Below are 24,870 nucleotides of genomic sequence, written 5' to 3'. Positions count from 1 at the left end.
TGACACAAGTCGGTCCGACTTTAAAAATGCTCCCTGCACTACTTTGGTCCGACTTTGATCCTATTTCAGCCCATTGAATATCACTGAAGTCGGATCGCTGACTTTGGCATGCAACTTGTGCTCTGAGGATCTCACACCAAATAAAAAAAAACGGCATGGGTTCCCCTCCAAGAGCATACCAGGCCCTTCGGTCTGGTATAGATTTTCAGGGCAGCCCCCATGCCGAAAAAACAGTGTTGGGGTCCCCCCAAAATCCATACCAGACCCTTATCCGAGCACATAGCCCGGCAGGTCAGGAAAGGGGGTGGGGACGAGCAAGCGCCCCCCCCCTTCTGAACCGTACCAGGCCGCATGTCCTCAACATGGGGGGGTGGGTGCTTTGGGGCAGGGGGGTCCTATAGTCCTTGGTCCTTACCCAGCCATCAAAATACTGATGTTGAAGATAACATCAGATTTGTTTACAGCCACCACAACTGGCCACACCAGTAAGTTTGGTTTTCTTTGGTGGGCATGACAGTTGCACTTAGATGTGGACAAGATGAACTTAAATGTGTGTGACAAACAATGCTTTAAACTTGATTCTGATGCATGGGAACATTTTATGACAAGCTTTAATCTTGAGTCTTCTTCATAGGCAACAGTGGTGTCTGTTTTCTTTAGTGACTATAACAAATATGAGAAACATATTTTCCCATGCATAAAATTCCAGTACAAAAATGTTTCCCTCTATATATAACATACTGGTTTCTCCTCATCAAGGCAGACTATTATTGCAAGTAGATATTCACATAGAGATTGTAGTTATTTTATTAAAAATTCCAAAAAACTTTCAATGTCTGCCTACATTTTTAAGGCAGTGAATATATATGTAATAAGATCCACGTTTGTGACTAGCTGAAAAGAGTATGCCAAAAACAATTTTTTGTGTTACCTGAGAAGTGATGAAATTAGATTGTATGTAAAATATTTATTTTAGGCAAACCTATGGCCTAGGCAAGTAGGGAAAATCAACAGATTCACCCTAATGCCCCTTTACTCACAGCACATACTCATACAGTATTACCTTTGCAAGCCACATGTTCCTCCATACCTGGAATTACTGCCGTTTTGGTTTAATTACTTTTAAAGGCCGAATTAAACAGGATGGAGTGCATACCGCCTGATCACATACTTATCTGTAAATGTTCCTGTCTCTGTGTATTCACTGAAATCAATGCGGCTTGGCCTAACACCAAAGGAAAATCTTTTAATTTATGGTGCTGTATCTTAACAATGATAGCTTTTGGAAATACTGTAACCATCTACCCAATAACTTGGAGTGATGGTTTCTTTAAATTGTTCCCATAGCTTACAGACCTCTGTGCACGTCTCCCTAATATATGCTGAGGGGGTCATTTAGTTAGTGTTTACTTCAAGCAGGGCTTTTTTCAGGGGGAACTTGGTGGAACTCGGTTCCACCACCTCTGGCTCAGACCCTTTGGTGCCTGCTCACCACAATCACTTGTAAACACAGAAGTCTGGTTTCTGTGTTTACAAGTGACAGCTCTGTACTCTGTATGTAATGCAATCCTGATATTTAATGCCCCTTTAAGACCCTTCTACTGTTTGTGAAATATGACCACACCCACTATTTGATGTGATTTTGAGGGTGTGTGTGGGGGCAGGGGTTTTGGGTGGTCGTGGTTGAGTTCCAGCACCTATTGTTTGAGAAAAAAAGCCCTGACTTCAAGTATCCAAATGTAGTTTTTTTTATCTAATTAGACATTGTTACATTCCTCTACACAAGACTGAATGCTTAAACAAACTATACCGTATTTGTGTATTTAGGTGCCAATTAAAGCAAAATGCATAAACTGCATATGCCTACTGCTCTGAATTTTCTGGGGCAGTCCCGCATCTAGGTGCTCTGTCTGGATGATGCTGTGTCCTGTGATGCATCCTGAGATCATAAGCATGCACAGTAACTCAAAAAAGGGCTTTAACTGAGAGGGTCATGGCCACAAGTGGACAGTTCCTGCGTAGTTATGAGTGGGGCTGCCCGTAACATGGGTGTGATCTGGGTGGGACCACCCAGGAGGTGGGCATGTTAAGTGTGGACTGTGGGAAGGGTGACCTGGGGACTGAAAGGAATATGCTGGCAAGTATGAAACTGTGTGAAGGTAATCATTGTCTTCTCTTGAGCTACACAGTATCTGGGCCTCTTACCTAACATTTCCTATCCTCACACAGCCTCAGTTTTAGATGGACTCTTCTCCTGTTGGCTGTAGTAGAGTACCACTTTTCATGTGCATCTGTGGCCTATCAGTCAGTTACAAAATCTGAAGGCTAGTTTTCTATGAAGAAGTCCAGGACTATACCCTGTCTAATCCAAGGCCATTTGCCACTATATACAGTATATTATATGCATATTTTATACAACTAGATATGGATAGGCTAAATGATGGATTTTAAAATTCCCCATGCGAATTTAGCTACTCATTTTCTGTTCATCTGCTCAGTGATGATAATATTCAAGCAATCACGCCATGCAGTGTGAGTCACTGCACAAATAGAAACAAAATAATAGAAATAATCAGTTTCATAAAATGATCAGGCAGATTAATGCATGTAATTAAAATGCACAGCAAGTAGATAAAATGCAATCTATCATGCGTCTAAGCAGTATCTGACTTACTGCACTAAAAAATAATATCAATTCATTAGTGCTATGTGCTGCCCAGCAATCCTATTACTGCCAAACAATTGTCGTCCTTGTGATTGTATCAGTTCCAATCTTAAACCAAGTTAAACAGCATTGATTTCTAATACCATTCCAACGGTATTACCAGTCTCTGCACACAAACACCAGAATAGCTTGAAGGGAATTGTGGCCAACATGTTCATCTGCCTACATCTGCTAGCCATTGTTCTCAAGCCTTGAAACTATTGCTTTTTGCCTGTATGTTATATATGTATTTTATACATACCTGTATATTCAATTTTCCAAATTTTGTTTCTGTGTCTTCTGAAAGTGAAATAAAGATCATTGATGGCCTATAAGCTGTCTGGTTGCCATCATCATCTGCATCATCTATGGACAGGAGGTACCTTCAGAATTGGAGTTATGAACAACAAATGATTACAGTAATAGGTCCAAGCCTTACTTGCAGTACTGACAAAATTTTTGCATAAATTACATACCTAAATATGTCAACTGCCACTGTTGACTTCTTTTGGAAGGTACCGCCTCCAGAGGTTATCCTTGCTTCAATACTCACTGGCCATATGACCTGCAACAAGCATATGTATATCAGGTATTCTTCTTGTTCCATGTCAATGACTAACCAAGTAGTGAAATCAAGATCGATATAACAACAAAATCATTGTATTTGTGTCAAAGTCAAATATATAAAACCCATAGGGAGCATGAATGCAGGCATTACAGAGTGGGCCAGGTGGGGGAGTAGTATCGATATCCCTTCAGACTATGGGAACCAAATGGTAAGAGTATGGGATTGGAACTCTAAATAATGAAAAAAAATAAAATAAGCAATAACATTGTCAGTAATTTTACCTCTACTCCATCAAGAAACATTTATGAATGCACTGGCACTCTATTCTCAAATGCTGCATCATGCCAATGTGTGCCGCACCGCTTTCTGTTTTGGTATTATAGATAGACGCTCTTCCATGTGTTAGTTGCAAAGAAACAATAGCAAAATATTACTAGTTGTAGCGAGCTTGTGTTATGATAAAAGCCTTATAGTTTTCTTTCAGCTGTTATGTTTCTGGCTATCCATATGTAATGTTAAACCAAGCTATTGACATCTTTGTACGTTATACTGGTACTCAAAAGGACTGGTGATGACGATGATTTTTACAATTTGGTGAAAGAAATGTAAGGGCATGTTTGGCAATCCATTGGGGGTCTGTAATCAAAAAAGGTAAAAAAAAAATCCCTGCAATAGACCATTTAATTCTACAGTATACAAAGACTTGAATACACATGTAGCCCAGACCACTGATGCATAGAAGTGTATCAGGCTTAATGGGTGAAAAGCTGCATCTATGTGAGTGAGCCCATAGGGGCACACTTTTAATAGAATAATAATAGATGGTGTATATTTACATCAGGGTTTAGAGAGTTTAAACTAAGCTTCCAGAAAATCCAAGTCATTTGTAAGCATTGATCTGTGGGGAATCGTTATATTTTCTGCAGTCTTTCCAGAGAATGAAGCAGTTCTATAGATTGAGAGAAGCTCTGTTGTGTAATTTTGGAAACTTAGGATTGATCTGCTGGTCAATAGGGACATTTCTATGGTTTAGAAATAAACGTCCCTCTGAAGTTTTGCTTTGTAAAATGTGGTCTTCTGTGAAAAGTATTTATTCATTTTATCTATAACCCCCCTTTAATATAAATTATGCTCTGACATTAATGGTACCGAAAGAAAATTGCAAAGAAGCATAAAAGCTTTCAGAAGCACTAAGGTGCTTGGAAAGGATGTAATATTTCAGAACAAATGCAGTTCATGGCATGTTGTACAAACTGGCAATAACCTTCAGTAAGATGTAGTGAGGTCTGAGAGGACTTAAAGAGTCCACACAGATTGGTTAGCTGTAGAGGTCCAGCTATAGCAAGGGCAAGGACTGGAATTTCTGTGCAGTTTTATGTGATGTCTGTGTCCCTAATTGGGAGAGTTATTCATATCTTTTGCCTGGACTAGAAGTAAGGGGAATCTCTCCAATGAAGCACATAAAATGGTCAAATTATTAAAACTGTATAAAACCTGGCATCTTTCAAAATGTATTTCTATTGCTGTGACGGACCGTCCGGGCACCCAGCCTGGGTGCCTCCGTCAAAACAGGGCTTCCTCCACTCTGGAACCAGGAACCAAGTATTATAGCTGAATATTGCACCCAAGAACTCAACACTAGCTTAGGTGCAAACTGAAACTCACTTTACTGTAAATCCACACAGTTTATATACCACACAAGTTTAGGTAATAGCTTGATCACATTATCCTAAACAATGCAAACTGTAAACAGTTATATCATTACCACATCTAAGGAACAGTCAACAGCTAGCAGTGATCTAATTAACAGTAAGATAATCAACAGCTAGCCACCCAGACAGTCCAGCGCCTACATACAATAGGAGTACACGGTACAGAGACCAATGTGACCAGCTCTTTCAATTACTGTATTGTATAGTTCCAAATGAAACAAACCAGGAATGCTCTTTAGTGCAAATACAAGAAAACGGTCCTTCAAAAATGTAACAAAAAGGGAAATCTACCAATAACAAATAACAGGGTGAATGTGGGCAGAATAGGTCCTTGCAGCCAGTGTCCCTGACAATTGCTCTTTATTGAGGAGATTTCAGTTCACTTCTAATCCTGTCATATAGACTGGAAGTGAGTGAATATTACAGTGGACAGAGAGCAATAAGAACCTGACAAAAGGTCCTTCCTTTAAAACCCAATGCACTCGTGCATCAGTTTTTTTTTTAAATAAAATTAATCATCCTCCCGTATCCAAACAAAAACATATCCAAGCAGTATTTATCCTCTCCATGCTATTTAAGGCATTTCCTCTGAGCCCTGGGTGTCAAGAACCCATCCCCTGGGCATGAGTAATGACACCGCTGCAGAGAGCCAGCATGACACCAAATCTTTACAAAGCACCCACTGCTGAAAGAGGACCCATGATGTCACATGACTAAACCAAAGAACGGAGGCGAAAAAGTATGTTTCTAAATTAAAAAAAATATATATTAAAAAAAAAAATTAAATGAAAGGGTAGAGGGTACTGCAAGGGGAATTGTGGCAGGAGACAGGAGAAAGAAAAGAACTTGAAGTTGAGCTTTAAAGAATTACAATTTTAATTGCCGTGTGTATCCCCTTCAAGGAGATTTCCCAACCACTCTGCTTGGGAAATGAGGGGAACTAGGACTAGGCAGCTTTTGTCTCCTTGAAGTTGTTAGCATTGTCTTGAAATCTTAGACTGGCTATAGGCAAGTTGTAGAAGATTGACTAATATTCTTTGAATATTAAAAACCATTAAATATTAAATATTAAAACCATTATCAAAACGATTGTAAGTGAAGGAATGATATAAGTACATTTTGTGTGACAGTTTTAGGGTAATTGGTCATTCTTTCCGGTTTTTGTTTGCTTTGAACAGTAGAAGACATATTTTAGACCAAAATGGTGTGCTAAACGATCATTTGTACTGATAACATTTCCTAAAAAGAACTGTCTGTAGAGAGTACATTTTGAAGTTGTAAAATCATTTTGACTAGTATCTCTTCAGTGATAATTTCTACAAGTAGAATGCTTGCATGCCATCCTTGTACATTGAATATTCAATACACCTTACGGAAATTGCACCATCTGTGGGAAGCCTAGCATCATCAGTGCTCTGAGTTATCCAGTTGAAGAGCTCTAGTTTATTCAAAAAGCCACCCCCCAGCTACGGCTCCCTTCAAAAAAGAAAAAAAATATTGGCACAGAAGAGAGTTGATTAATGCTGGCTGTCATTCAAACTTTAAAAAAGAGCAACATCTAGTGGTAGAAAAAAAAAGCACTTTGGCGGAGGGACAGTTCCAGATTGAAGATGAGTATTGCAGCAAAGAAAGGTTTTTATTTTCTGTATCAAAAGGCTTTTTTTGCTTTTTTTTAAACAATACTGCATGCTACTAACTTCATCCTCATCTGCTTCCCATCCACAAGAAGAACTTTACCTATCATTTATAGAGTAAATGATCATCAAAATGCAAGATCCCTTTAAGCACTGTAGTTTTATTGTGGATTTTGTAGCGATACAATATGCTTATGAAAAATATTTTTTTCTCTTTTAAATAGTTTTTTTTCTTAGCAAGCCTGGTGGTATACCTATGTAGTTTTTCACATGGTGGTCTCCATGGACCAATGACCTTTGGAAGTCTACCAGCTATTTCTTTCCATTGACAATGATTTATGATGACTTTGTAGAAAATGTATGTAACTCTCTATTTTCTACTTAAATTATCTGTGTTTTGATATCAGCAAATTGCATATAGGAAACAAACATTTGGCAAATTGGGATAGGATAAACCCTTATTTACTAACTGCTTAGTGAGTAAGAATATATTTCTATGCATTTAATAAATCCCATATTATTTAAAGTGTTTGTAAAGCCAAAAATGTTTATATTTGTTTTTGATAAAATGTTGAATGATTAAAGCTCCGTTCACACTTGAGCATATTGGAATCGCGGGCAGAATCAATAGATTCTGCCCGTGATTCCAGAATTGCGGCAAAACACAGGACGCTTTTGCAATGCCATTATTTCTGAATGGTACCCCAAACGCCGTGCAATTTTGCTGCAATTGTCGAGTGAGAAAACGCTCTAAAATTGTGGTGAAAATCATACCGCCAAGCGCTCCTGGCTCTGTGCCAAAATTTGGTACATGAGCTTCTTTGGAGCATTTTTTGGAGAGGAGGGGGGCCTATTCAAATGAATGGTGCTGCTCCAAAAGAAAAAACACAAAAAAGCTAAAAAAAAAAACCACGGTGCAGAAGCTGTCGCTGCATTACGCTTAGGTGTCAATGGAGCTTAAGACATTTGTCAGGTTTTTTTGTGGTCATCTGGAAAGATTTCACTCTAAAAGTACCAGGATAATATAGGCGAGTTTGGGCTTCATATACATTTAAATATATGTAAGGTTTTTCTTTATATCTATATATTATTATGCAAATTGTTATTTATTTTCAAATATTGTTTAACATTTTTTTCAGCAAAGTAAATATGACATTTTGCAATATTTAAATATTTCATAATTACTTTTTTTAGCCAACAAGTGGAGCTCTAGGTTCCTTTTGGAATATTTACCAGGTTAACATTAGCTGCTTTGCCGGAAAAAAACCTGTTCATAGCAAAACAACTACAATTCAAAATACACAAAAAGCAGATAGGTCAGAAGGATTCAAGGTACAACATTTTCTCCAAGTGGTTCTAAAGTCTTAAAGGAGAAGTCCAGCCTGGGCTCGTTTGGCTGGGCTTCTCCTAAGGTTCACAGGAGTGCAATCCGTTTTGCACTCCTGTAACCCATTTTCAGCAGAGAGCGGTCTGAAGTCCGCTCTATGCTGACGTTACCAAGTTCAGTCCAGGCACCGCATCATCCCGACTTCGGAAGTCTGGATCCGCCAAGTGTCTGGATTGATGGCAGTCTCAGCCTCTCAGCTAGCCGCTGAGAGGCTGAGATAGCCGCTCCCCGCCCCTCCACAGATCAGCGCTCCAGAGCATGGAGCAGTAGAGTGGGAGAGCTACTGATCGACAGTCAGCAGCTCTCCTCTCGGGGAGATGAGAGAACTGAGCCATCGGCGGCGTTCAATGGCTCGGTTCTCAGTGCAGAGACGCCGGGGGACAGATGCAGCATCGGACCAATTTTTTTTTTTCTTTTTCTTAAGCCAGTGGAGTGCAAAACATAAACTAAACATAAAACAAAAACTTCCACCCGGTGCCAAAAAAAGTGCACACACAGAGTGAAACACAAAAACGTGCAACGGGTGTTACACTGTTCCTCCACTAGGAAAGGACCTTACGCTGATCCCCTGGAGCGTGATCCTCCAGCAGGGACTGAGATACTTCACTTGGGTCCATCTAGCTGAAACCAGATGGACCCCCGTTCTCTGGAAGGTCTGCCGAAACAGAACAACCCAAGTACTAGGTGGGATTCCCCCGAAGGGAGACCCCATGAGAGAGGGCTAACCAGGCCAGAAGGTCTATTATCCACCCCCTCCCAAGACTTTCAGAGTAGGCCCGAGGACCCACACCCTACTCATCACATAGTGACAAATGTGTATACACATCAAACAAAAAAATACAAAAAAGTGACAAACACGGGGATAAATAAAAAGAAAGTAGGGAGAAGGAAGGTCGGACCGATGCTGCATTCACCTGGGTAAGTATGATTAGGGAAAAAAGCCAAAACCCATACTTCTTCTTTAAGGTTTTTTTACTTTAAGGCATTCTAATGGAGAGCATCCCCTCCAGCCCCCCTATACTTACCTGAGCCCGATCTTGATCCAGCAGTGTGCATAATCCCGGTTCTGTCGCTGGACAGATTAATAGCAGTGGAAGCAATTGGCTCCCATTTCTGTGAATCAAATCCTATGACATAGGAGTGGGGGGTGAGGTCTTGATCTCTGTGTCAATAGACGCAGACAGTGAGGCCCAGGAGCGAGCCTGCACGTGTTCCCCCATAGAAAGTGGGTTTCTATGGCGGCACTTGGCGGGGAGGAGCACAGGACCACTGGCAGGGGACCTTAGAAGAAGATGACTGGGGCTGCTCTGTGCAAAACCATTGAACAGATCAGGTAAGTATGACCTGTTTATTGTTTTTATTAAGAAAAGGAGGCTTTAATAGCACTTTCAACCTGATTCTGACAGAATGAAACAGCTGTTTCCCATTTCCATTACAAACAAAGCACTTAATTGATTTTTGGTATTGGGTGGAACTGAGTTTTAAAATTGACAGGCACATTACAAAAACTGATTAAGCTTAAAACAACCCAAAATATTTTTAAACAAAAAAAAAATACAAAAAAAAAAAAAATAAATAACAATATAACCCTAACAAGCTTAAAAACAACAACTTTGCTATCATGTTAAAGATTTACACCATTGTAATATTATCCAAAAACAGACTTTGTATTGTGACTAAGATGATGAAATGTATCTGCGGTTGTAGACATGATGTACAGTTGTTCACTTTAGAGTCTTGCCATGGTTACAAGTCAATTGTGAGATGAAGGGTCTCCATTGAACAGAACGACGGTTGGGTAATTACTTTGCCATGAGCCAATTAGGTTTAATGAGCTAAGCAGCCCAGGCTCTTACTGTATGAGCAGATCCAAAGTGAGGAGGTAAAATGATTTGCTTCGTCTGTTTTCAAAGCAATGCTGTATTGTACATTTACCTTTCCCAAGGGCAGCTAACAGTCTGTATTCCTAAGGACTATTTTGGGATATATATTTGTTTTCATGATCTCAGTTGATGGCTTGAAATTGGCTTATTGTTATCATGTAGTAATATAAGAATGCTGTATAAAATTTCCAGAACTTTGGTGCATTCCCTGACAGTTTAGCTTGATAGTCTGTAGATGGGATGCTTCATGGACCTTTGAGTGATTTTGAGTTTGCCACCAACCTATGGTCACTATATTCTACAATATTGTACTGTATATGAGGTATCAAAGCTCAACTCAAAAATGTTTTATTTATTTTTCAATAGAGCATATAGAGGGGTTACAACTTGTATTATTTATTTATTTTTGCCATCTGAGTTCCTATTGGGGAAATTTCAACTCAACCTTCTGACAGGATAATTGATGGGAAATCTCTCCATCTACTTAATAAGAAAAACATAAATTCTGCCATTATTGACATTGATTTCTGAAAATACTAGTTGCCTGTTTTTCGAGCCGACTTTCTTATGTCAGTACGTTCAATACTAATCTAGAGCAAGTATGCCAATAGGAATTCTGACTTAATGTCACTTTGCTGATCTGTTTACTTGAGTGAGTTAAAAAAAAGTATTTGAAGCCATTTGACAGCCAGGATAATCAAATTTTCAGCAGACAGCCATGGCAGCTGTTGTATTAAAGTACAAATGGCCACTGCCCCCACCTATAACTGGCCTTTGCAGCAAGGAGCACATGGAAAGGGCAACGCCTGCAAAACAAAACCAAAGAAATTCTTGGCTCAACTTACCGACCAGCCTGCAACCAAACAAATTATCCTCTTTAACGGTATGCGTTAAAAACAGGGGTTTAGTTTAAACACATTTGCAAATACACGCATAAGCTACAGAGCCCCGCCAAGGCACCCTTGTATCTGCAGTTCTAACTCTAAATTTTGAGAGCCTCCACATTATAATGAGTTGGCAAAGGGCAGGTGAGCCTGGAGGGAGCCCATCCCTCCTTAAAGGCACAGAGGTGCACTGGACACCCAGCACAGCACTATGGCAGCAAAGGTGTTCATTACGTCCCCTCACCAATATATCAACAATGCAAACAAATGACCACTGCCCTCCCCTACAACCTTAGGTTCTATAGTTACTTGTAATATAATTTTATGTAATTTCTACTTTTTATATTTAAAATAATCCATAGATTAAAAAGCTCTTTGTGGTGCTACACAAGTTCAGTTATGAGTTTTAAAGCTGAAGTGTCTGTGTTGGATGTGCATCAGCTTAACGCCATGCTGGTCAGACAAGGTCAGCTATATGGCAATCATTTCCTTAGTCACTTAGTGTATCGTTGGCTGCATTGAAGCTTTTGGTAATTGGGTTTATATAGTTCTTGAGAATGGATATGACACCATAGTTTATTGGCTAGGATGAGTTAAATTACAAATCTCTTTTCTTGGTCATGTTTCAGACCCAAAGGTCAAATTGTCTTTTGTTTAGTTAGAATGAAGTAGCACATAAAACATTTTTCCATTTTAGCTTATTTTGCTGCGTTTTAATGTTTTACCAGAGGTTGGAAGAGAATACCTATTTAATCCTGCACTGTGGCATATGGTGCTGTTGATCTGTTACAGGGCTGTCTGAGGATTTGTCCTTTTTCCTTTTCAACGCACTCTAGATCCTTTCAAGGCATTTTTCCCATGCTCCACAGAAACACAGTTTTTTCCAGTAGTAGTAAAGTGAAAGAAAAATGGAACCACTATGTTGGGTTTTATTAGAAATATTCTCCTGTAAGGCTTTAGCTTTGCATAATCAAAATGTTTTTTTTTTCTACACATTTTTGACCAAGCTGTATTTTGGTCACTAAGGCTTTTTAAAGAGAGACTGTTACCTTGCTAATTTAGGCCAAAGTGATAGTGTCTGTGTAACGGCTTGTTTTGACAGGCTTTTATTCATGTCGAATGGGATTTAGATTCCCATACAAGTAAATGGTAATGCAGAGACTTATTGAAGTAGGTCATATGCAGTTTGAAGAGAAGTCAACTGCACCTGCCAATGAATTCTGAATGATCTCAGGAGCGTGTCAAACTGATGTTAAGCAGATGGCATTGACACAAACCCCGTCCACCCCAGACCATTTTATCCTCTTCTCTCCAGCAATCCCCTGTCACTCCTTCATCTGGTAATGCAAACTACCCAGTGCTTTCTAGTATGGAAGAGTATGGATCCTCCCATGATGCTCCCCTGATGCAGGCCACTGCAAATAATTCTTTACGTCACTTTATTAAAGGCATCTCCTTAAAATGCTAGTTGCCTGGCTCTAATGTTGATTTGTTAAATTCAGTACATTGTGGACTATGGACTTAAAAAAGTAGGTTGATCAGGTGTTCCGACTTTTGTTTTATGCTTGTTCCCCATTAGTGATTTAAAAGCTTGAAACCAGAGATAGCTAGCAATTTCAAAAGGAGAACAGAATTGGCAACCTGTAAATTTTTCATTAACTGAGTACCAGTGTTTCAATAGCTTATGTGACACATATGTATATAATTACTTATACATATATACTGATGTTGTGTGCTCCAGGGCCATTCCTTTTTTACCCCTTCCTGAAGAAAAAAAAACAACTCTTTATACATACATTTTTTCCTGCAGTCTCTCATGCAGGATGGTCGTGTGATGTGACCGGGGCCTTCTACTTGTTTCTTTTTTGTTTACAGTGGTGGGCAGTCCTTCCTCTGCAATGATGGTAAGTCCTTTCTCTGCAGTGGTGGGCAGTCCTTCCTCTGCAGTGGTGGGCAGTTCTTCCTCTGTAGTGGTGGTCAGTCCTTCCTCTGCAGTTTTGGGCAGTCCTTACATTGCAGTGGTGGGCAGTCATTCCCCTTTCCTCCAGAAGTATTGTGAGCATAGGCTGTATGTTATTGCAACCTCACAGGAGGTGTACCTGTTAAGGCATTGGCTCCCTTAAAATGATTGTACGACGCTGGTCATCATTCAGTCCACAAGACTGGTGGCATCATCACAAAAGGGACCTTCTATGTGGGCCAAACTGAAAGGGAGGTGTTGAATTAACAAATTAGTTTTGTTTTTAATGTGCAGAGCCATATATTTTATATTGCATGCAGAGTTTGGCTTTATTGGCACTCTTTAATGCTGCACAAAACCCCCTGTACAGGCAATTGTTCTATTTGGTTGGAACATCAAAATGTAATACAGCTGAAGTAAAAAATATATCTGTTCAAAAATCGTGGCCAATGATGTGTCTGTGGCGTTTGAACTAGAATGTTTAAACCCTTCCTGTCATATAAAGTGCCTGTAACCATAGCAATTAAGCACATGGAAATGCTGATCCATTTAAACCTGGTGTTGTAGACAACCATCCTAATTTCCTTAGTAAGCATTCCCTCTAGCTGTTTAATACTAAAAATCAGTCAATTAGTGAATATTAATCCATGTCAAATAAGTTTTACGGCACTTGTAGTGATACTATGTATAACAGAATCTTCCTCCGGCAGCTAACATCTTTGATGACCTCAGGGTGCTCAGAACTGGAACCAGCCAGAACATGTGGCTGTCAGGTCATCTGTGGTTCCAGTCCACATCGTCTTTTATGCTCCTTTAGTATCGAAGATGTAGCTGTCTTCTACAGGGCTGCTTCATCTTTTATTCCTTCTGCTGTAATTAAAGTGGGCCGTATATAAAGAAAAACGTCCTGCACTTAAGCAATATAAAAACACAGCTGCTCATTGACTAACAAAAGAGTGTGACTCCAAATCATAGAGCAAGGCCTCTTTAGTATAGCATCAGGTCTTGACATATTCTTTGTCTGCCAATTAATATGCATTGCAGCATAAAATGGAACTGTTTATTTTCATTTATTTGTTTTAATAACTGTAATTTTCCAGGATAATTGTACTTCTATTACTACTATAATACTAATATTATATAATACATGTTAGTATTACTAAAGTAAATGTAAAGCCAAAACTTTTTTTTTTTTTTAATTTAAATAGAATATGGAAAGGTTAAAGCACCTATCAGGTTAGATTTTGCTGCCCAGTGTCCCATTGGGGTGAATTTCCTTTCCTGTCCTGGTGATGCAACATGAGAGGAATCTAGGAAATCTCATGACAGAGAGTTGTCAAATCAACAGGTGTCCCAATTGGAATATTTCCTTGCCTCTTGCTGTGGGGACTTTTAAATTCCTCCCTTGCTTTCTGTCTCAGTGGCAATAGTCAACAGGACAAATAGGACAGCAATCACAGAAAACAATAAAAAACTTGACAAAACCCTTCCCTACGCTATACAAAACTTAGAATTTCTTGCCTATACAAATACTTTAAAGAATACATGCAGTTTTAGACAAAGTGCATTTATTCTTTTTGCTCCCATCTTCTAAGCTAACTGATCCCACCCTCTGCAGATCCATATTTACTGAGATCCGACACCCACAGTTTCCTTGGTTTTTTAACATCCAGCACCACGAGTGCTCTTTTTCTGCTATGAGGCTTCTCTACCCCTGTCTTTTGGCCTGGGGATGCACGAAGATGAGCCCTATACACTTCTTAAAGCGGGGTTCCACTCAAATTTTTAACTTAATCTTACCCCCTTCAGTTAATTGCATAGATGTTCAAATGCCGCACTTCCTGTCTCTCCTCCCATGGGAGTAGGCGTGTTTATTGCCTTTCCCCGGCACCGCACTGTATCCTGGGAGCTTAGTGTCAGGCTTCCCAAGATTCAGTACAGAAACAATGATCATGCGTGTGAACAAGCTGTGAATGAACAGCATTCATCGCATCCAGGAAATCAATGCTTGCGGGCTTCACATGCCCACAAGCAAGATGGAAACAGCCAGCATCACATTTTTTAAGTTATTCTTCAGTACAAAAACAGACAGAGGCGGAAATATTACACCCAAACTGTGAGTATTATTTTGGGGTTAGCAATGTGTCTCAATGACCTAAAAAAAATAAAAAAGATTGGTCGCCGGACCCCCGCTTTAAGGGCTTTACTGCACAGCTGCTGCCAGTGAAAGAGGACATGTAGTGATGGATGTCAACAAACACAGAGGGCTTGAGGCACTGGATCTCAGTAGTGTTGCATCTATGTAGCTGAAGGAGTTGATTGGTTAGATTAGCGAAGAGGGCTTCACATATCTAGGTGACAGGTCTGCCTCCCTGTGCTGGAATTATTTCCTTTAAAGCATATGCCAAGGCAAAAAAAAACAGGTACTTTACAACTTTACAATACATGCACAGTTCTTCCTATGTTTTATAAAGCCATGCATGTACAGAAAAATACATGATGATCTGCCATAAATGCGCTCTGCTCCATAAGTCCTGTTCTGGGCTGACAACACACAGATTGTTTGTGGAATGAGTGCTGTCAGTGCTTTTGCCAAACTGTTCAAACCCAACAACTCGCCTTGAGACAACACTGGAAGTGAGTACTGAATAATGGACAGCTCTGAAATTCTGACATGAGCAACAGGCATTTTTGTGCACCTATTGAACGGATGCATCAAAATGCTTTCAACTGTATGTTTAATAAACCTAAAGGGAGCAAATAAGAGAAGTCCACTGTTCATTGGTTTACATACACCAACTAGTTATTTTACTTTACGTGCAGGGCCAGACAATAAGCACTTTTTACAAGTCTCCCAGTGGAGGTTCAAAACTTTAGTACAGTTACACTTATATCACTTATATTGTACTGGAGCTTGGAGTGCAAAGTTCCTATAGTACTGAATTAATAGTTATTGTGTATACTTTGGGATGGCTCAGAAGATTTTTACAAGAAGCCACTTATCATCCGACATCCCCCCAATTTAACAATTGAAGGAGGCAGACAGAAAATTGTTGGCCGAACAGCGGCTGCAGGCTGCATCAGGTCAGAATACAAAAGCCGCAGTGGTAGTGGATGGAAGAATCAGCTCTTGACTGGTAAGACAGATGCAAACACTCTAATTCCTTTAGCACTACGACCCCCCCCCCCCCCCCCCACAGTTGTTACCAGCAATTAGAGAATAAATAGACAATGCCCTTTTTGGAGTGAAAATTGTCCGTAGCGACCATTTTACTAACAAATAACCAGTAGAACACATTTGTTAACAAAATCATAATAATCTCAATGATAAATACTAATCCAAGTTGACGATCTTTAAAGGCACCTGGAAAGAACCCCAAATCATTTTATTTCTGCGTGACCACATACAGGTCCCCAGCCGAAACACACCGACTTGGGGACAATCCCAACTTTCCACATTCTACGCAGAAACCTCCATATCCCCAATGCCCAGTTAAACCTCCGTTAACTGAAATTTTACAGAGGACCCCATACCATAGATGGTTCCCCACTATGCCATATCATTGTTATTTTAGAAGGCCTCCAAATATCCCAATCGCCAAGCCACTATGACAGCCGTTGCACCCCATCCGATCCAAAGAATGGGAGGGTGAGAAGTTTCTTCTTTGTCCGATGACCTTTAACTGCCCAAAAAACTCTTGACCCCACCTTTACCAGCACCAAAGCCCCTCCTAGTTCTGCACATACTACCCCTTCTGGTTATGGTTAGATCTTTTTCATTCAGCCTGCAGGTTGAACAGAAAAAATGTATATGTGTATGACCAGCTTAGGCTTATAGTTTGGAATGAATAGTAAATATCAACTTAGTATTACAAATATAGAACATATTCTGTACTATAATGTTTTATATTTAATTGAACACATTTATTTAATTCTTTAATAATAAAATATAAAACTTTTACAAAAATGCACCTTAAAAGGTAAAGAGTTGTGTGAAGTTTATAGCAATCAGCATTAAACCTTCTAAGCACATATTCACATTAAACTTGAAGTTTAGAAGCTACTTTGGGCTACAGAGCCAGATTCAGAGGGGTGCTGGGGTAGATTTTAGTTGACTCTGAAGTGATGGGTGGAATCTGATGTGAAGGGGGAATGTTGATGTTAAGGGGGAACTCCCCCATGTGGCACCAAGGAGTGGGTAACATCATTCAGTGCAGATGCCAGTGTCCTTCAGCCAAATAAATACAGTCTGGAACTGGGATGTCTCAGGATATTGCATATTTTTAAAGGATGCCGCAACTTAAAAAAACGTTGACAAACACTGTCCTAATACATACTTTTCATTGTAGCCACATTAAGACATGGGGAACTAGCATTCTTTGTTCACTCCTGCACCACCTCTGCACTCCCCAGAAGTAACATCAGGAATTATTTCCGGGTCATGACTCGGTACAGAAGTGTGCTGAGTGTATAGGAAACACTCCCAGATAACCAGTGACAGTAGGGAGTGCTGAAAAACAGTAAAACAGGGATTGATAGCTGAGGAGGCCAAAACGATAGTGTGTTGACAGTATGCCCCTTTATTTTTATTACAGCACCCCCAGATCTGACAAGGCTACCTGTTGAGCAATTGGGCTACTTTGTTATTGCTCTTTATGCTGCCTATTTTTTGAGCCTGAAAGCCCTTGTAATTTCCCTGACAGGCTGCAAGCCTCAGTATAATATGCTTGATAGATTACATGAGCATATGAAAATACATTTCTAGTATCTTGGGAGCCAGTTTAGAATACACAGCTAGAATGTAAGTAATAAGTTGTTTTGTTGTGTTTCAATCAATAACAAATTTTCTTTTTTTTTTCATGATACTCTTGGGAGTCTACAAATTATATGTGCTGTTACTTGTGATGAGAAGTCCATTTATAAGGAGCAATTGAGGCTGCTATTGTCCAGTATGTCCCACTGAGATTCCTTGACGTCTACAGTCAATGCCGCCCCTGTCTATTGAATTACCTCCCAAATGTTTTATTCTTGTATTATTGGTTTTAATCCCTCTGACAGCTGCATGACTCCTTACATTCAATTATACAGTGGGCCATACTTCAAAGTGACTTTATTTGAGATACGGAATGGAAATTTTAGAGACCTCCCAGTAAATGATGGTCATTTAACAGAAATGTAATTATTTTCTCGATGCAGGCCTGTAATTATTACATTTCCAATGCACAAGACACACAATGTTTCAGGATGAAAGCATGCAGCATATAAACACTGTTATCTATAATATCCTAAAAATGTTGACCTTAAAAAGTCCATGAATGTTTTTCAGCTTGTTTTTGTAAGTGTCAACTGTATAAGACAAAACCAATATATGTAACTGTCTGCTAAATAAATTTCTCAGTTCCTGTAACACTCTGTACTTACATATCTAACATCTATAAGCAGCTGGCATTAGTACATCTGAAGCTAAATCTGAAAAACAGGATATGTTAACATTGTATTTTACACAAACTAGATGATTACCGTATATACTCGAGTATAAGCAGAGTTTTTCAGCACATTTTTTTGTGCTGAAAAAGCCCCCTCGGCTTATACTCAAGTCACTGTTCCCATCTGCAGCCTCATGTGCCTGATCTCCTGGTGCTGTGACATGCAGTCTAGTCGGTGGCCGTGCAGTGTAACAAAGCCCCGCCTTCTCCTTGTCCTCGTCCGTGATAGGAACACTGACTCACTGCTGGGAAACTGAATCAGTGTTCCATCACGGATGAGGAGGAGGCGGGGCTTTGTTACACTGCACGGCCGCCGACTAGACTGCATGTCACAGCACTGGTGTTCTGAAGATCAGGTACATGAGGCTGCAGATGGACACAGTGAAGCATGCAGATGCGCAGAGTGAGGCATGCAGATGGGCATTGTTGACCCTCTTTTCCACTTACAATAGCTGCTGCATTTCTCACCCTAGGCTTATACTCGAATCAATAAGTCAATTTTCACAGTTTTTTTAGGTGCCTCGGCTTATATTCGGGTCGGCCTATACTCAAGTATATATACGGTACCTATATAAAATATATTCCTGTATTTGTAGACTACCTATGTCATTGCTTTGGAAGGCCTTGATGCCACGCTTATACCATATATTTCTTTGGGTTGTAGTGATACAACCGCCGTGAAATATATTTTGAGAGTAGTGAGATAAGGTAAATCTGTTACAGATCTGGTCGTATGACTACTTTTGAAATTGAAGATTGCTACCAAGATTGTAAACTTGTTAGTTTTCATATGGAAGGTACTTCTTGGTGGATAAATGTAGGAGCTGTCAGGATACTCAGGCCAGAAAAGCACATTGCAAGCCCACAAAACAGTAGTTACCATGACATTACAATTTTGGGGTAAAGCAGCAGGCAATGAGACCCAGTAAGGCTAAAGCTGATCACATACCGTATGACGAATTCTGATTGAACGATCTTCCTTAGATCTATCAACAACTATGTAGTGGGAGGGCCTACCAAGCCACATACAGATTTAATAGACTAGATAGGAAGTCATGTTATATTGTTTTGGTAAATCTTAAAGAGATTATACCCCTGGTGTGGCCTGAAGGCCTCATGTGGCCCTTTGGCATATTTTGTGTGGCCCTTGAGACCCTGCAGACACTAATCTGTGTTTCCTGTTGCCCTGTTAAAGTTTCTGCTCTAGTAGTCCCTAGTAATTTGTCATCTAAAGAATGTCTCCAGTCTCCAACAATTCCTATATCACATCCACAGTCTCAAAACATCTCTTGTATTATGCCCATAGTCTTTGACCATATCCTGTTGTGTGTGTGTGCTGTCTTTGACATTACATTTTATGTGCGGCCCATTGGCGATGTCAGGGGCTGCACTTAAAGGCCCCATATCAAGAAAGTTGACTACAGAGATTGCACCAGCCAATTGCAATGCTTATGATCTGCTGAAGAGCAACAATGTTGGGATAGAAGTGTGGCATCTATTAAAGACAGCATTCACCCAATAATGATGGACACCACAGAACACTATAAAAACTGTGGAATCACTGCTATTATGTGTGGCAGAAGTTGTCAGGTCCTAAGGCTGGGTTTACACATTTGTACTGCGGGATCGTGTGTGTTACTGCAAGAAATGTGTATGTTAAACATTGGGGTGCCGTAGTGCCATTCATTCTTAATGGCACCCTGATGCACCTTGCCAACGCATGTAGTTTTAGCACACCAAAAACACAGTGACGCACTACAATACATTGTTGTGTGTTACCTTTCCAAAAAAAAAGAAGAAAAGGAACCCTTTTTGATTCATTTTAGTATGTTAGAGAGCCCATTCAATTGAATAGGCTGCCCTAACACAACGCACATTAACACGCAAAGTAAGGCTCGTCAACTTGCCTTGTGTTAATGCAGTGCAGAAGTGTGAATCCAGCCTAAACTATACTTTTCTTTACAGTTGAATGCTGTTTTTACAGTATAGGATATTTTAATGATCACTTGCTGAGAGTTAAAGCTTACATTGAGCACATTTATTTGATAGTCTCATACTGCAGCCAAATCACAATAGCAACTGCATCGTTTTTGTTAATTATGTATACATTTGCCATCGGTGTGTGTATATTAGAGTTTACAGTGTTGCACTTTGTAAATATTACCCACTTTCAAAGAAATAGTTCTACAATGACATCATTACATCACATCATTTGCACTTTGCTGTTATGTTTCTGGCAAAACCAAAAATGTGTCTCTGGTTTTTAGGATGTGCCTTACCCTGCTCAGTCTATAGACAGGCTGTTAAGTGCTTAATAAATGAGATCCCTTGCCTTATTTTGAAACCATTGGGTAGGATTAGGTGATCTAAATTTCTCCTGTCTGCCAGCATTAGGTTATTTCGTTTGGATTTCCTTATGTGATTAACAGACTGAGTGCATGCAATCCCATGCAGTTTAAACAAAAAATTAAAAGTGTACAAATTCATTTCTCATTATTGAGTTATCCGTAATATTAGTTCGGTCAAGGTCTGGTGAAATTAATTGAAGTTGTTCAGTAAATTATGAAATAGTCCAGCACGCGCATTGATTTGGGGATGTTTTGGGGAAAAAGTCATGTCGGGAACCTAATCCTTTAAACAGAGGATATGTAAATTGGTCTAGAGGAATAATGACATGCTGCGTATGAACTGCTATCTCTGTCACTTCACAAGAATGCTATTTATTGAAATCCTGAGGACAGTAGTTAGATCTTCCAGAGCACCAGATATCCTTATTTAATACAAAATGCAATCTTGTAATATGTGACCTACAAATGTACTGATCTTAAAAAAAAAGAAATAATTGACAGCACATGAAAAGTTTTTTTTTAAAGTTATAGATACATTGTTTAACAGGAAACTTCTTAGGGCCAGTGGTAGAAAACCCATTTTATATCCAAAATGAGTACACCCAGAACATCCAAAGCTAAACTCAAGTTGCAATACTGACCTTAAGTACTGAGCTGCCCTCCACTGTAATTATTTTCTGCTACTAGATGGTCTTTCAGGCTGAATAATGGTCAGCATCATTCAACCCATGTTCTTTGAGCCTAGGCCTCCATGGACCTGCCTCATGGGGCAGTGTAATCACACAGCCTGGATTCAGAGTAACACGGCAGTGTACATACACTATATTGTCAAAAGTATTGGGATACCTGCCTTTATACGCACATGAATTTTAATGGCATCCCAGTCTTAGTGTGTAGGGTTCAATATTGAGTTGGCCCACCCTTTGCAGCTATAACAGCTTCAGCTCTTCTGAGAAGGCTGTCCACAACATTTAGGAGTGTTTCTATGAGAATGTTTGACTATTCTTCCAGAAGCGCATACAGGCATACACCAGTACACAATGGGACCAGAGTATGTATGTAAAACAAAAATGTACTTAACGTGAAGCAATACCTTTTTTCACTTCTGGGGGGTCAGGGGTTGTAGTGGGGGGTCAGGGGCTGTAGTGGGTGTGTCAGGGGCTGTAGAAGGGGGTCACGGGCTGTAGAGGGGGGAATCAGGGCCATGGGCTGTAGTGGCTCCACCAGTGCCTACCACTGGTGAAGAGGAGAAATCCCTTCCGAAGACCCTTGGGAAAATGTGTATGGTTTTTCCTTTTTTGAGTGCAAGGGGCGCCTCGGAGAAGGGAGGGATTATTGTTTTAAGCAGACTTCTGCTTTAATACATTAAACACAAGTGCAATCACCAGCAACAACTACTGGTGGTATAATGGGTCACAGAGAAGGGCTTACTGAATGGCAGCCTGGTTACATTATAGGATGCCACCTTACCATCAGGTCAGTGTGCTCAACTTGGGTCGGGATGAGTTGGAGCATCGTTTCCCCAACATCAGTGCCAAATTTTGCTAATGCTCCTGCTGAATGGAAGTGATTCAATGCCACTAAATAGAATAACATGTGTAAATGTGTGAAAGACATTAAATCAAAAGATTTTGCATGATTTCAGAGATCCAGGGCTGAAGGAAGCAGCAGGTCATTAATGCCGCGTACACACGAGCGGACTTTCCGGCATACTTGGTCCGCCGGACTCTGTTCCTGACGGAAAGCCCGTTCATCTCGGTCGTCTGTATGCTGGTCCGACGGACCAGATACGACGCAAGGGCAGGGTATTGCATCTCGCGCTCGCTGCAATAGGAAAAACACATTTTCCTATTGCGGCAAGCGCAGGGCATACCATGCCCTTAAGTCTGGTATGGATTTTAAAGGGGACCCCCTGCACCGAAAAAATGGCATGGGGTCCCCCCTAGAATCCATACCAGACCCCGATCTGGGACGAGCGAGCGCCCCCCCCCCCCCTGAACCGTACCAGGCCACATACCCTCAACATGGGGGGTGGGTGCTTTGGGGAGGGAGCGCCCTGCGGGGCCCCCCCACCACAAAGCACCATGTTGATGAGGACAAGGGCCTCTTCCCGACAACCCTGGCCGTTGGTTGTCAGGGTCTGCGGGCGGGGGGCTTATCGGAATCCGGGAGCCCCCTTTAATAAGAGGGCCCCCAGATCCTGGCCCCCCACCCTATGTGAATGAGTATGGGGTACATGGTACCCCTACCCATTTACCTAGGGAAAAAGTGTCAATAATAAAAACACACTACACAAGTTTTTGAAGTAATTTATTAGACAGCTCCGGGGGGGTCTTCTTCCGGCTTCGGGGTCCCTCCAGTTCCTCTTCTCCTGGCGTCCGGTTGGTTCTTCTCCGGTCTCTCTGGCCTCTTCTCCCGGTGTTCCAGTTCTTCTGTCGGCTCCTCCGCTATCTTCATGCTGCTCTTTTGCCAGCGGAGGCCCGGACTTCTGGGCTTCTGGGCTTCTTCTCTTCCTCCCATGTTGACATGACGGTCTCTCCGGCTGGAATGCTCTCTGAGAGCTCTGATGTGACTTATATAGGCGGAGACCCCGCCCCCTTATGCCGTCACAGTCCCTGGGCATGCTGGGACTGTGACGTTTTAGGGGGACGTGGTCACCGGCTGATGTTGGTGTTTGAGATAAGGAAATCCAGTGACGGGTGCTTTGTAGATGAGACAAAGTCAGACCCTGAACTTTTTGGAAATCAGCAAATTCGTTCTGGGAACGTTATTGGTAAGGGAAGCCCTGAAACTAGAATGATTCTTGCCAAAAAGAAGCTCATGGCAGTGTCATCTGTATAAACGAAATACGGGACCATTGTTGACAAGGTAATATTGTGACTGAAGTGTTTAAGATGAAGAAATCCAGGGACTGGGGCTTTGTAGGTAAGAGAAAGTCAGACCCAGATCTTTCTGGAAATCAGGAAGTCTGATCTGAGCACTTTATTGGTGAGGGAAACCCTGAAACTAGAATGCTTCTTGCCAAAAAGAAGCCTATGGCAGTGTCATCTGTATAAATGAAATTTGGGACAGAGGACTTCTGCATAAAATAAATCAAGGGATTAGGGGTTCGTAAGTAAAAAAAAAAACGTGGTCAACATCACCCGGAGACCCCGCCCCCTTATGCCGTCACAGTCCCTGGGCATGCTGGGACTGTGACGTTTTAGGGGGCGTGGTCACCAGGTGATGTTGACCACGCCCCCCTAAAACGTCACAGTCCCAGCATGCCCAGGAACTGTGACGGCATAAGGGGGCGGGGTCTCCGCCTATATAAGTCACATCGGAGCTCTCAGAGAACATTCCAACCAGAGAGACCGTCGTGTCAACATGGGAAGAAGAGAAGAAACCCAGAAGCCCAGAAGTCTGGGCCTCCGCTGGCAAAAGAGCAGCATGAAGATAGCGGAGGAGACGGCAGAAGAACTGGAACACTGGGAGAAGAGGCCAGAGAGAACGGAGAAGAACCAATCGTACGCCGGGAGAAGAGGAACCGGAGGGGCCCCCAAAGTCGGAAGAAGACCCCCGAAGCCAGAAGAAGACCCCCCGGAGCTGTCTAATAAATTACTTCAAAAACTTGTGTAATGTGTTTTTATTATTGACACTTTTTCCCTAGGTAAATGGGTAGGGGTACAATGTACCCCATACTCATTCACATAGGGTGGGGGGCCGGGATCTGGGGGCCCTCTTATTAAAGGGGGCTCCCGGATTCCGATAAACCCCCTGCCCGCAGACCCCGACAACCAATGGCCAGGGTTGTCCGGAAGAGGCCCTTGTCCTCATCAACATGGGGACAAGGTGCTTTGTGGTGGGGGGGCCCCGCAGGGTGCCCCTCCCCCAAAGCACCCACCCCCCATGTTGAGGGCATGCGGCCTGGTATGGTTCAGGAGGGGGGGGCGCTCGCTCGTCCCCACCCCCTTTCCTGAACGGCCGGGCTGCGTGCTCGGATCGGGGTCTGGTATGGATTCTAGGGGGGACCCCATGCCGTTTTTTCGGCGTAGGGGTTTCCCTTTAAAATCCATACCAGACTTAAGGGCCTGGTATGCCCCGCGACGGGGCTCGCAAAGGTGTCAATCTCGCCGATAAAAGCAGCGAGATTCACTTCCTTTTCTAGTCCCGTCGTACCCGAGTCACGTTCAGAATGAACGGACTTGTCCGTGTGTGGTCAAGTCCGTTCATTCTGAAAGTCCACCCTAGCTCCGGCGAAAGTCCGTCCGAAAGACGGGCGGACCTAGCCTGCCGGAAAGTCCGGTCGTGTGTAGGTAAGTCCG

At 41.4% G+C, this 24,870-nt stretch overlaps 1 protein-coding gene across 4 annotated transcripts in view; it reads left to right on the top strand.

The window, feature by feature from the left end:
* Positions 1-24,870, top strand: part of LOC141140658 (sodium/calcium exchanger 1) — a 495,383-nt gene that overhangs the window by 156,790 nt on the left and 313,723 nt on the right. The gene's annotated exons all lie outside the window — the stretch shown is intronic.

This window comes from Aquarana catesbeiana, linkage group LG04, assembly GCF_042186555.1.
Source record: "Aquarana catesbeiana isolate 2022-GZ linkage group LG04, ASM4218655v1, whole genome shotgun sequence".
Lineage (NCBI taxonomy): Eukaryota > Metazoa > Chordata > Amphibia > Anura > Ranidae > Aquarana > Aquarana catesbeiana.
Note: the sequence above shows the minus strand (reverse complement) of the source record. Positions and strands in the feature narration are given on the sequence as shown.